The sequence below is a fragment of the Sus scrofa genome, chromosome 11 (genome assembly GCF_000003025.6).
Source record: "Sus scrofa isolate TJ Tabasco breed Duroc chromosome 11, Sscrofa11.1, whole genome shotgun sequence".
NCBI lineage: Eukaryota > Metazoa > Chordata > Mammalia > Artiodactyla > Suidae > Sus > Sus scrofa.
Window position 1 is genome coordinate 23,769,705 of NC_010453.5, and position 14,325 is coordinate 23,784,029.

General features: G+C 47.2%; 1 protein-coding gene across 14 annotated transcripts in view; it reads left to right on the forward strand.

Annotated features, from left to right (window-relative positions):
• Positions 1-14,325, forward strand: part of ENOX1 (ecto-NOX disulfide-thiol exchanger 1) — a 660,000-nt gene that overhangs the window by 534,941 nt on the left and 110,734 nt on the right. The gene's annotated exons all lie outside the window — the stretch shown is intronic.

Here is a 14,325-nt window from a genome sequence, read left to right on the forward strand (position 1 = left end):
GGAGCTCTCTTTTTTTTGAACAAATTTTTAGAAGCTGTTGAAGGGTATTTTTTTATCTTAGACCCCCCCCCCAAAAAAAAAAGCTTATCTATTTGATTCTCACAGTGCTGTGAGGACATGGAGGTTAGTTACACTGCCCCAAGTCTCAGAGCTGGTATATGGCTTCAAAGCCCCTTCTCTCTCTTGAACAATCCTCCGCCTCCTTCCTGTGTCTAATCTGTGTCTGAGGTTGACAGGAGACCAGCCTGTCCAGCATTCTCCCAGGACCACCTGCTCCTCAGATTCACCCACTGTGTGTGTCTGCCCCTCTGCACGCATCTGTGGAATCCTGCTTCCATCATTGTCTACAGAGACGCTGCATATTAATCCTAAAGGCATGAAAAAGGGACACATCCTTTCTGGCCATGAAAAGATGGGGGACTTGGCAAGGTGAACGATGGAGCTAAAAGGGAAAGCCGCAAAGAAAGAAGGTAACATTTGAAACCTTTTTTTTTTTTTTTTTTTTTTTTGCCCCTAGTACTAGGTTGAAATGGTTACAGATGGAAAATATAGCTTATTATTTTTTTTTTAAGTAATCGAAAGTCGCTAGGTCCTTGGGCTTTTGAAATAGAAATCAAAACTTAAATTGGACTTTTGGCCCCTTCTGTGTACCATTTAGGCTCCCGAGGAATATTGTAATTAATGCCAGCTCATCAGCCACCATGTTAACAAAGCACTTTAAATAAAACCATCCCTGTGGTGCCTTCTGTCCCATGTTCAATAAAAAGCTGGGAACAGGAGAGCGCATTCTCAGAGGAATTCTTTTAACCTTTCAGAAACAAAATATTTCATGCTAATTCCTGCTTAATTGGAGGGAAGTCATTTCTTTAAAATCCTTGAATATGGGTTTGAAGTCTGTTCCATCCCTGACCTCTTTAATTCAATCAAGGTCACCTCATAAACTTGCCCAGCAGCACTATTTCTCAATTAGAAAAAAAGGGGTGGAGATGTTTTAAAGCATTTAGCATTTGATGAATAGCACTTAACGGGGGCTTCAGCACTTACAGAGAATCGTACTCATCAGAAACCCAAAGCAAATCTTTTTTTTTTTTTTTTTTTTTTTTTTTTGCTGCACCCGAAGCATGTGAAAACTCCCCGGGCCAGGGATCGAACCCGCAGCACACCAGCGACCCAAGTCCCTGCAGAGATAATGCCAGACCCTTAACCAGCTGCGTCGCAAGAGAACTCTTCAAAACAAATCATTTTAATGAACAAAGCAAGAGCAGCTTTTTGTGGGGATGTGAGAAAGATTATCATTCTCAATATATAGTGGGTTTTACTATCCGAGCAACTCTCTCCCAGGGAAAAATTGCTATAATTCAGCCATCCAGACAGTATCCAATGCACACACTCTTGCCGGCCCAAGGACACCGAGAAGATGAAGCTGAGTTTGTCAAAGCAGGATTTTGCTGCACTCAGCCTCTGGGGATGCAAAGAAGCAGTGAGGAGATGTGTCCCATTGAAGGATGTGAGCAGACGTTATCCGAAGGGAGGAGAAATCAGGAGTCCTGAAAATAAGTTCTTGAGAGACTGCGTTCCGTGCTTCCTTCCCATTTTCTGGGCTTGCCCAAGGAATCCAAGCCCACTGTGATGCTCTTTCGAAGGGCCGCTTGGGTGGTTAAGCCATTAGAAAAGTTCTGAGGAGTTCCTGTTGTGGCTCAGTGGGTTAAGAACCCAACTAGTATCCATGAGGACTCAGGTTCGATCCCTGGCCCCATGCGGTAGGTTGGGGATCCCGTGTTTCCATGAGTCACGGTGTAGGTCACAGGTGGGGCTTGGATCCTGAGTTGCTGTGGCTATGGTGTAGGCCGTCAGCTGCAGCTCCAATTCAACCCTAACCTGGGAACCTCGATATGCCACAGTGTGGCCCTAAAAAAAAAAAAAAGGTTAGTGGCGAGGAAGTGACTGATATAGACAGTGATGAAGGACCCAAGGAGAAGAGGAAAGGTAGTTTATTGGCTTAAGCAGGGCGTGTATGACATGGACAGAATCCCCCTCATCGTATCTCTGCGAGACGCAGCCAGTTGTCCTGTGGTTAGCTGGAAAAAAGACTAGTTGGGAGGAAGAAAAACATGAAAGCAGCCTGATGCAGAAAGATGGGATGAGAGCCAAGGACAGGTCGCTGCTTTTCTCTGACTCTCGGAGAAGAGCCAGGGGCCATTTTCTCATCCATCAATGGTGAGAGAAGGAAGCAGGAATGTTTGCCAAAGAGAAAAGCTTCAGGGACCTGGCTACTGGTCGGGGGGAGCATGCACACTGGAAGGGCTCCTCTCCTCCAGTGAGGGGCTGGCCCGAGGGCCCTTGGTCAAAGGTAATTCGTCCCCACGAAGCCCAGGGGTGCAGCCCAGCCCCTCCTGGGTACAGGCCACAACCCTGCTGCAGCCAGAGATCTCTCTAGAAATATAGCTGCAAAGAAAAGTAATACGCAACCCCATCTAGTAGATCAGAAAAATGTGTTCTGGAGACACCGCCCGGAGGATTTATGAAAGCATTCAGTCACCATTTCAGAGACGAACCAGGAGATAGATTCATGAAATGTGAGAGGGCCAGGCAGAGATGGCAGAGAATTCTGGAAGGCCGCGTTGGATGGTAAAAGCTGGAGAAGAGAAGGTCCTTTCAATAACAGGGAAGCCGTTAGAAAAGGCTGAGAGAAAGCAGGTGTCAAAAAAAAAAATAATAACAAAAGCCATACAAGCGTGGAAGGAAGTTAGGAAGCCGTCTTGTCGCTCAAGGCTGGCAAAGTGGTTTTAAAACTTCATGCTCTGTTAGCCTCACCCCAGAATCTTGCTGAAATGCACCACCTCAGGCCCCCTTTCAGAGGGTCAAGGATGGGTCCAGGAATTCTCATGTTTGAGACACCAAGATGGGACAGATGGAGGCCACGTGCGGAACGAACTCCGAAGGCTTACTGGCCTGGAGGTACCAGTTGGTTCCTCCTGGTGTCTTTCTGCCTTGTTGATGTGTTTAGAGAGGATGGGACACATACTGTCCTGATGCCAGGCACAAACATGTGGGCTTAAACGGGTCTCTATGTGGGTGACAAAGGGGGTGGGAAGAGGACTGCCCACCACTCCTCCTCTTCCCCCCCCATTCCACTCCCTGGAGGACAAGAAAGCCTTTCTAGTCAACTCATCTTTTCTTATCCAAGTACTGGGGGTTTTAAAATAAAAGCTTAGTGGGAAAGGTGGCTCTTCCTTGCAAAGGCCCATGCTTTGAACTGGCACAACTGTTAGGTGTGGCTGATCTCCATTGCACATTTCAGAGTGAGTTTTATGTGATAGAAACCATCCCTTCCTCTGTGTGTGTGTGTGTGTATGTGTGTTTGGGGGAGGGGGTGTAGCAGTAGGAAAACATCACTCTTTTTTTTTTTTTTTTTTTTTTTTTTTTTTTTTTTTTTGTTTTTTGCTATTTTTGGCGTCTGCAGCATATGGAATTCCAGCTGTTAATTGAGCTGTACCACCGCCTCCCAGCCACAGCACCGCATCCCCGTCTGTGACCTCACCACACTCACGCACGCCGATCGTAACCTACTGACCAACCCCCCCTCATGTCCTAGTCGATCTTACCCGCCCACAACTCCACTCCTTTTTTTTTAATTACTCAGTGAATTTTATTACATTTATAGGTGTACAACAATCATCACAACCAAATTTTAACAGCATGTCCATCCCAAACCCTCAGTGCATCCCCCCACCTCCCAACCTGTCTCATTTGGAAACCCTAATTTTTCAAAGTCTGTGAATCAGTATCTGTTCTGCAAAGAAGTTCATTGTGTCCTTTTTTTTAGATTCCACATGTCAGTGATGGCATTTGATGTTGGTCTCATTGTCTGACTGACTTCACTTAGCATAATTTCTAGGTCCATCCATGTTGCTGCAAATGCTGTTATTTCTTTCCTTTTGATGGCAGACTAATATTCCATTGTGTATATATACCACATCTTCTTTATCCACTTGTCTGTCGATGGGTATTTAGGTTGTTTCCATGTCTTGGCTGTTGTATATAGTTCTGCAATGAGCATTGGCATACATGTCTTTTTAGGTCATGGTAGGAAAACATCACTCCTTGAGGGGATGGGTTTCTTGAAGAAAATTGGAAGTGACCATTTGTTAGAAGGAAAGAAACCTGCCAGTTGGGAGGAAAGAGAGAAGCCAGAGGAGGAAATGAAAGGAGAGGTGCCTTTTGGGGGAAGGGCTGCTGTTTAAAGCTGTTCTCTTTGTCTCCCCCTCCCCCGTTTTTGTCTTTTTAGGGCCGTACCTGCAACATACGAAAGTTCCCAGGGTAGGGGTCCAAGAGGAGCCACGTCTGCCAGCCTACACCACAGCCATAGCAACACCAGATCTGAGCCACGTCTGTGACCTACTCCATAGCTCACAGCAACGCCAGATCCTTAACCCACTGAGCAAGGCCAGGGATGAACCTGCATCCTCATGGATACTAGTTGAGTTTATGACCCCTGAGCCATGATGGGAATTCCTAAAGCTGTTCTCTTTGGATGATACCAGCCACTGGTGAGGGTGGAGAATGGTCCCCAGGGGAGGTGCGCTGTCTAGGATAGAGGGGGCATGGCCAGGGAGGGGGTCCCTGTTTCTGAAAATGTGTCATTTTGTGATGTATCTTGGGCCTAGAAAAAAAAAATCTTTAGGGAGCTCCTGTCATGGCTCAGTGGTTAAGGAACCTGACTAGCAACCATGAGGTTGCGGGGTTGATCCCTGGCCTCGCTCAGTGGGTTAAGGATTTGGCATTGCCGTGAGCTGTGGTGTAGGTCGCAGATGCAGCTTGGATCTGGTGTTGCTGTGGCTGTGGTGTAGGCTGGCGGCTACAGCTCCGATTGGACCCCCAGCCTGGGAACCTCCATGTGCTGTGGGTGCGGCCCTAGAAAAGACAAAAAAAAAAAAAAAATCTTTAAAGCACCTAGAAAGTGGGGAAAAAGGTAGTCCTGCATCCAGGTCAGGTGGATGTGCGCCTCGATCACGCAGGCTCTGGGCTGAGGTTTGTAGGACTCCCTGGTGACGCGCTTCCCGGCGGCCTGAAGGGCGCCCCCACCCGGCAGAACATCCTTCCACGTTGTTGATGGCGACGGCGTCCTGCCATTGGAAGATGTGAGCACTGCCCTTTCCTTCACTCGCTGTCCTTCAAGGAGGATGATGGGGACAGTCGGGGATGGGGAGGTTATCAGAGGACAAGCCTTAGAGCACGAGGTGAATTCTCAGCAGCCCCAGTGGCACCACGCAGTCCTGGCCACCGCGCAGACCACGTGCTTAGGAGGAGCTGTGGGGAGGGAGGGACGGATTTTCCTCTCCAGTGTCACTTGCTGTCGGTTGTGCCTCCAGACGCGCATTGATGCCATTGTAATAATGGGATCCGGCTTACCTGCATGCACCAAATTACCGCTATTCCACCGGCCTCACACAAAGATGGAAATAGACACTGCATTGTGCTTCTGTGAGCTCTCCCTAATAATAGCTAATGCGCAGACTGTAATACACACTGCAAATATAAAATGTTATGTCAATGCTACGTTGTAATAATAATAATCCTGCAAAAGCGGAGCAGAAGGAATTTCCGCCAGCCGTTTGAGGAAGATTGCTGCTTGGGTGGTGATACAGGCGTTACTGAAAAACCGATCGTGGTTTGTCTGGACCAGAGAGGTTCTCCGGCAGGAGGCTGGCTGCGCCGGGCGCCTCCAGCTCTGTACCTGGACCGGGAGGCACTGGCGGGACACCAGCCCAAGGACCCTGTGCGTTGTCTGGTCACCAGGTCCTGGTCCAGGGCCCCCCTGAGCCCACTCAGATCCTGGGAACTCAGTGGGAAGAGGGGCTTTCACCACCTTTACACCAGCTGAAGGTGCAGGACACTTAGCGGAAGGTAGGTGAGTTCCCATGGATGGAGAAGGTGCTAGAACGCTGGTCCTTGGGAGTTCTGAAACTAGCCTGAGTCCTTGGACATGGCTCTCCTCATGGAGCCTTTTCAAGAAATATTTTATTGAAATATAGTTGATTTACGGGAGTTCCTGTTGTGGCACAGCGGAAGAGAATCTGACTAGGAACCACGAGGTTGTGGGTTTGATCCCTGGCCTCGCTCAGTGGCTTAAGGATTCAGCATTGCCATGAGCTGTGGTGTAGGTCGCAGAGGTGGCTCAGATCCTGTGTTGCTGTGGCTGTGGCATAGGCCGACAGCTACAGCTCTGATTCGACCCCTAGCCTGGGAACCTCCATATGCTGTGGGTGTGGCCCTAAAAAGGAAAAAAAAAAGAAAGAAAGAAAGAAATGTAGTTGATTTACAATGCTGTGTTAGTTTCAGGTGTACAGTGCAGTTATATCTATTCAGTTGTATGTATATGCTTGATTACTTATATATTCCTTTTTAGATTCTTTTCCCTTATAGCTTATTACAAGATACTGAGTGTATTCCCTGTGCTACAGAGTAGGGTCTTGTTGGTTATCTCTTCTGTATATAGCGGTGTGAATATGTTAATTCCAAACTCCTAATATATCCTCTGCCTGTTTTCCCCTTTGGTAACCATAAGTGTTTTATGTCTTTGGGTCTCTTTGTGTTTTGTAAATAAGCTCATTTGTATCACTTTTTATTTTTAGATCCCACATGTAAAGGATATTATATTTGCCTTTGTATAAATTAACTTCACTTAGTATGATAATCTCTAGGTTCATCCATGTTGCTGCTAAAGGCATTATTTCATTCTTTTTTATGGCTGAATCATATTCTGTTGTGTAAATGTGTTTTATACACCACATCTTCTCTACCCATGCCTCTGTTAATAGATACTTAGGTTGCTGCCATGTCTTGGCTGTTATGAATAGCGCTGCTGTGAACATAGGATGTGTATCTTTTTGATTCTGGAGGAATCAGGCTCTCTGACTTCAGACCATACTACAAAGCTACAGTCATCAAAACAGTGTGGTCCTGGCACAAAGACATATAGATCAGTGGAATGGGATAGAAAGCCCAGAAATAAACCCACACACCTATGGCCAGTTCATGGAGCTGAGTGGCCAGTGACCTCGGTACAGCCACCACAGAGGACAGGGACCCAGCATAGAAGGAGGAGCCCTGAGCAGAGCAGGTCAGGCCTCAAGACTCCAGAAGTGTGAGTTTAAGCACTTAACCCAGTGGCATTGTGTCAGGGTGTGTAGGTTCTGGGGACTCCTCCTGCTTCCCCAGCCATGTGGGGAATAGAAATAACAGTCATATTTACCGTATCATGTTTTGGGGAGGGATTAAGGAAATTGTGCACATAATAGGTTTTGCACATTGCCTGGCACACAAAATCGTTAGCTGTTGCTGCCCTATTACTACTTCTGTTGCTGCTGCAGTGAGGTCAGGGAAACAGGAGTGACTGTGCCTTTTGCTTATACCTCCCTCTCCCTGCATAAATAAAGAGGTAGCCGGGCACAGGATGGGGCTGGGACAAGACTGCCTTCAGAGGTTCAGAGCATGGGGCCAGAGCTCATACAGAAGGCCAAGGAATGAAGCAGGAATGACCCACTGAGCCTGTGGTGCGTCAGGAGCGTCTGTCCACACAAGCCCCCTGGAGCCCCAGCTCAGGAGCCCGGGGGGATAGAAGGAGCCTCGGTCCGAGCCACCTTCTCCACACGTATCTCAGCCTCAGCAACATCAGCACCACGGAATTTGGAAGAAGGCAGATTCTCAGCCGCATCCTGAACGTACCGCATCAGAACTCTGAGGGGAAGACCCAGAAATAGGCGTTTCAGCACCCTCACCAGGAGTTTCTGATTCCAGCCAATATTTGGGAAACTCGGAGTTTGAGTGATGCCAGCTGTTGTACACATAAACCCCACATCTTCAAGTGGCTTTACCAAAAGAAAAAAGTTTATTTCTTGGGCAGAGTCCAAAGCAGATATTCTGGATCTGTGGCACCTTTCCTCCTTGTGATGATTCAGAGGCCCAGGCCCCTTCCGGCAGCAGGAAGAGAGTGGGGGATTGTACAGAAGGCACACCCCCCTCCCCCCATGCTCCGTGGGTGAGGACCAGCCAGCAGCGCTTGGGTCAGTCAGTTCTTGGGAACAAGCTTCACTGAGCAAAGCGTGTCACCGTTGTGCCACAGCGGAGCCCCTGCACACCCCAGGCACCCTGCAAGAAAAGGGGCAGCATGCAAGGAGGCCGATGGGGCTTGGGGACCGTCCCTAAGTCCCCAGGAGCTACAAGGCGTGGAGGTCGAATAGATCCGATAGAAATGTCTCCCAGGGATCAGACTCGCCCAGTCATCCGGCTTCCGGACTTATCAGTGCAACTGCCTGTCTGGACAGAACCGATGAAATTCTTGAAAAAGCCCTTCTGTGCCCCATGGGAGGGAAATGCATGACTCGACAGCTTCCACTGGGCCTTTCAGGAGGACACGGGGCTGGGGAGAGGAGCGTTAACACAGAATTCCCTAAAGACACATAGACAGTTCTCGAGAAATCCAGATATTGTTTGAAACAATTTGTTAGAGTGTTTGATTATTTAGTGACATCTTGCCTGAGCATGAAAAAAGATAATTCGGATACTGTCAGCTTACTGGGACATAACCCAGAACAACTTCCATTTTTCATAGAGTGCTAATTATTTTTCTGGGGCCGGCGCAGGCTGGTAAGAGATTTCGAGGCTTTTCACCAGATTAGTTACTTAAAGAAGTTAAGCATGCCATTATCGGTTCCCATGGAAACATGGTAAGTCATACAGGCGACAGAGGAGGAGGTCACTCTGACCATAATTAATATAAAGAATAATGGTTTATATAGAATCGAGCAAAGGGTGCAGCGAGAAGCTAGGCTACCTTTAAGCCTCTTCTTTGCCGGTCTCATTTAATCCTTGGGTCCACTTTCATACACTCGTGGCACTTTGGTCATTTTAGTTGTCTGGTGCTGATTTTTGAAATGTAATTTCATCTCCTTTAGCAAAAGTTTTTCCAGCGGGTTTTTCCTTCTTGATGCCATCAGAAAATCCCCGTATCAGGGTTTTCCTAAGGTCTGAGCAAGTATAAACGGACAGACGGATGGACCGGACAGACGGACAGACTGACAGACGCCTGTACGGGCCTCACCCCTGTGGATGCGGCAAGCTCCGCAGTGCCCTTGACTTCACAATGCGCAGCTGCTTGGTGAGGGCATTAGTGATCATCCAGAGGCACCTCTGGCTTCAGCCGTGCCTTTAACTCGCCAGAGGAAAATTCACTTGTGTTCAGCATAGTTGACATCTAAAGTGTCTTGCTGTATTCTCTCTCTCTTTTTTTTTTTTTTAATTTTACCGAAATTGGTAATCCGCATGTTCCCTGAATATTCTCTCTATTGGAACACCATGCACTCCTCAGGGATTCCTACAGAAAGATGCGTCGCGTCGTGTATTTGTAATCCTTATGCTTATTTGCAGAGTGGGTGTGTTGCGCAGTCTTTCAAGGGCAGTTTTTGATCGTGGAAGCTTGATCGCACGGTTTTTGAAAAGCTGTGTGATTTCTTTTCTCATTCGTTCTTTTTTATGGAGGAATCGACATGTAACATGATACTGGTTTCAGGTGTACAACACACTGTATGTATTGAGAGAGGGTCACCTCGAGTCTAGGGTACATCCGTCACCATACGTAGCCACACATTTTTTCTTGCCATGAGAGCCTTTGGGGTCTCCTCTCTTAGCACCTTTCAGACGTGCAGCACAGTATCCTTAACTATAGTCAGAATGCTGTACTTTAAGCCTCTTGACTTACTTATTGCAAAACTGGAAGTTTGTGCCTTTTGACCGTCTTCACCCATTTCACCCGCCCCTGTCTCCAGCAACCACCAGTCTGGTTTCTGGACCTGTGAGTTTGGGGTTTTTTTCCTTCGTTTAATTTCTATTTATTTTTATTAAAGCGTAGTTGATGTACCATGTGTTGTGCCAACTTCTGCTGTACAGCATGGCGATCCAATCACTAGGTCTATATGTACACATGCTTTTTCTCATGCTGTCTTCCATCGCCGTCTGTCCCAAGAGATTGGATATAGTTCCCTGTGCTGTACAGTAGGAGCTCATGGATCATCCATTCTAAATGGAAGAAAAACTGTTGAATTCAATATGGTGTCCCAGAAAGAATGAAAGAAAAAAAAAAAAAAAGAGCAAGAAAGAAAAGAAGGGGCAGAGCTTTTAAGTTTCTGTATAATTTTTTTTTCTTTTTTTTGCTTTTTAGGGCCGCACCTGAAACATATGGGGGTTCCCAGGCTAGAGGCTGAATCCGAGCGATAGCTGCCAGCCTACGCCACAGCCCCAGCCAAGCCAGATCTGAGCCGTGTCTGCGACCTACACCACAGCTCACAGCAACGCCGGATCCTTAACTCACTGAGGGAGGCCAGGGTTTGAACCCACAACCTCATGGTTCCTCATCAGACTGGTTTCTGCTGCGCCATGATGGGAATGCCAAGTTTCTATATTTTTAATACACCGAGCAGTGATGTTAAGTTAGAAATTCCTGGGTTTTTTTTTTTTTTTGTTTTTTTGTTTTTTTTTTTTTTTTTTTCCTTTCGAGCTCTGCTTCAAGAAACATAATCTAGCTTCTCCCAGGACTCCTGTCTGAGGGGCGGATCCATACAGCGTGATGCTGCGTAGTGTGTACAAACAGGGGGCCAGGAGTTAAGTGGAGTCAATATACAATTTCTCACTCTTTAAAAGATAACCACTTTGCTGCCACATGAGTAATCTTTTTTTTTTTTTTTTGCAAAAATCAAGCTTGAAATCATGTAATAAGGAATGTAAATCAGTTATATGCCCCAATTATAAAACGTTGATGGGATTGGCTATGGTATTGATTTCAGGGAGGACAAGGGTAGGTAGAGTTACAGCTGCTGGGATTCTTTTTTCTTTTTTTTTTTTTTTTTTTTTTTTTTTTTTGGTAATATGATGATATCACATTCCTAGTCCAGAAATGCAAACGACACTGTATCCTCCTTGGCAGGAACAGTGGTCACTTGGATTAAGCCAAGAACAAGAACTGTGAGCAGCGCCGTTACACGGGCTTCTGAGAGAACCCCCTAAAATAATGGATGGCGCACTACCCTATATGTATTTCTGTTGAGACAATTTATTTAAATAATGTTGCTGGCACATGCTTTATAGCTGCTTGCATTTTGCCACACAGATTTCAGCATATCTTGCAGACTATGCAATTCATTTGGAAAATGTAATTTCCATCCCTGCATACTAATCGATTTCTTCACAAACACCTGCTATCAGTTATGATAATAAAAATGCCACTCTGCATTGAGAAAGGGCCAAATAGAGCTTCCTAAGGAAATGACTTAAGTGTCTTTGAATGTTCCTAAATGTAGTAATGTGCTTATGTAGTGCCAACACTTTTTGCGTCATTTGCATTTTCTGTAATTTTGTCCTATTACAGCATCCCTCTCTTCAATGAGGCCTCCTAACCATTTCTTTATGGGTTGGGGAGCTCAGTTGTCAGGAGGCCCCATCTCCAGGTGTGGACACGATCTGAAGTTGGGCTACACAGCGTTAAAAAGCCCCAGCTCACGCTCCTGGATGCACCACAGGGCATTTCCGATTTTACAAGTCCCGGAAAACTGTCAAATTGGCAGTTCCTTGGTTTTGCACACACACAGACACCAAATAAAAGTTCCTTTATTCATCCTCTTCAGCCTCCAGTTCATTCCACGCACCATTGCCAAACCAATCTTCCTAAATCACAGGTTTCGTCCCATGCTTCCGATGCCCAGGGAACCCTCAGCCATTCTCAATTGGCCGCCCCATTGATCCCAGCTCTCCAGCCTAATATCTGAGCCTCAGACTCTCATCACCTTTCTCTCACCGCTTCCACACAGACTCTTGCCCTTTGGTCAAGCTTCTCTGCTTCCTGCCCCAAATATTCTCTTGCCATTCTCTTAGGCTCTTGCTTCTGACTGGGATGTTCTTCCTGGTTCTTGGGCTTTTTCCTTCAAAGCCCTCTTTTATTATTTAAATCAGCATGTTCCTTTCTCTTCTCTGAATTTCTATCAGGTGGATTCCCTGGCCATCAACTTTGACATGACATTAGTTGCTTGCTTGCTTATCCAGCTGACATGTACTGAGTGCCACCCTATGCCATCCATCCATCAGGCGCACGCTCTCTCGTCCTTTGAATAGGTTCCCTTCAAACATGTTGGTTTCCATTCTATTTCAAGTTCCTGAAGCGAAGAGACACATCTGTCTCCTTGTTTTGTGATCCAAGAGGCTCAGATAGTCCTGGGCACAGAGTACATAAGCAGTAAATGTTTGTTGCCTAATCGATCCCTGATGGCTCAAGATAGGGATTTTTCTGGCTAATTGCATGTTCCATTTGATTAGTATTTCGCTGTGTACTATCCATAATCATTTTGCCAAGCTGAATACCGTCAAGCTGCTATTTTACATGATTTGAGGGTTGATATTTGAGTTGCGCGTTCACTGGGGTTTCAGTGAACCTTCGGAAAGATTTGTCATCATTGCTGTGTAATGTGCAGGTGGGACGTATGCGAGGATGACCTTGATGTGGCTTTGGGCCTGGGGGTGGAGGGTGGAAATGATCCTGGACCAAGACCCTGGGGGGCAGGCCCTCCACACCTTGTATGTCCTTACAAATGGAAGTTACTTCTTTTTTTTAATTGAGGTGGAGTCGATTTACAGCATTCATTTCTGCTGTACAGCAAACTGATTTGGTGGTACATATATATACATTTTATTTTTTTTTTTCTATTATGCTTTGTCACAGGATATTGAATATAGTTCTCTGTGCTGGAGAGTAGAACCTTGTGTTTTAGCCCCTCCGTGTCTGAAAGCGGACGTCTGCTAAGCCCAGCTCCCACACACCCCCCCCCCCGCACCTTGACAACCGCAAGTCTGTTGTCCAGAAGTTAACTTCTTTGAAGACGTTTCTGATAGCCGGCTTTCAAAATCTTTTCACTTTTCTCTTGCTCACTAAAGGAGAGACTTGATCTTCTGATGGAGGGGAAAAACGCATGGGCAACTGGGGAGAAAGTCAAGGGGGAGCTTTGGGGACCTGTTTCCAACAGTCTGTTGAGAACGAAACCCAGCTGGCTGCAGAATAGCCCCGGGGGCCAAGAGCAGAAATTCTGGAGCCAGACCTGGGTTTGAAAGCTGTTGATCCATCCTTCCTTCCTCCCTCCTCCCTCTTCCCTCCCTCCTTCCCTCCCTTTTCCCCCACCCCTCCTCCCTCCCTGCCTCCCCCATCCCTCCCTCCTCCTTCCCTCTTCCCTCTCTCCTCCCTCCTCCCTTCCCCACCCCGTCCTCCCTCCTCCCTCCCTTCCCTCCACCCCTTCCTCCCTCCCCATCCCGTTCCTCCTCCTTCTCCCTCCCCCTTCCCCCCCCTTTCCTCCCTCCCCATCCCTCTCTCTCCCTCCGTCCCTTCTTTTCTTCCTTCCTTATTTTGTTGATGCTACTTTCTGGGATAGGACAGGTTCTCTAACATCCCCAGCCTCATTTTCCGCATCTCTAAAGAAGGGGAATAAAAGCAGCGCCCACTTCAGAGGCTTGGGGGAGGGGGATGAAGTGAGTTCATCCATGGCCCAGTGCCCGTGTGTGCTAAATGCTCAGAAAGCTGTTATTATCATCATTGGAGAGACCGCCATGCGATAAGCTGGAAACTGGGAAAGGGAGTCCCCCTCCTCAGTTTGTTTCGTACCATCCACTCTTTTATTCCCTTGCAGTTGGTGTTGGAGCCTTGAGATGGGTAAGACCTTGAATTCACTCCGGTTTCTCAGGAAAGTGGAGATGAGCTCTGAATCTACACGTAGAGAATTTCAGGTTTCAGAAAGGCGTGTAGGGTAGGAAGCTGTTGGTGAAACAGATGGAACCAGGGAGCTAGTGTTCTGATGGGAGTTAGAGGGAGCAACCTGTGCAGTCTTGTCCTGCAGGAGAAGGAGGAGGAATAGTGTGTAGATCAGGCCCCCTCTCCCCTGGGCTGCACGTCTCCACCTAGGAGACTATTGATGCTCTGAAAGAAAGTGGTTCTCCAAGAGCTAATTCATCCTGCCCGAAGGGAGAGGACACTCTGCAGCCATGTGGTAGATGATGGAGAGCTCTTGTCACCTAGCAACACAGATGCCTCCCTCTCTCCCTCCCTCCGTCTTTCCTTTCCTTTCATTTCCTTTCTTTCTTTTTGTCTTTCGAGGGCCATACCTACAGCATATGGAGGTTCCCAAGCTAGGGGTCGAGTTGGAGCTACAGCGGCTAGCCTACGCCACAGCCACAAGGAGCCCCAGGGTAGTGCATTTGGGTTTGGTACAAATATTAAGAATGGGGGTGAGGAGT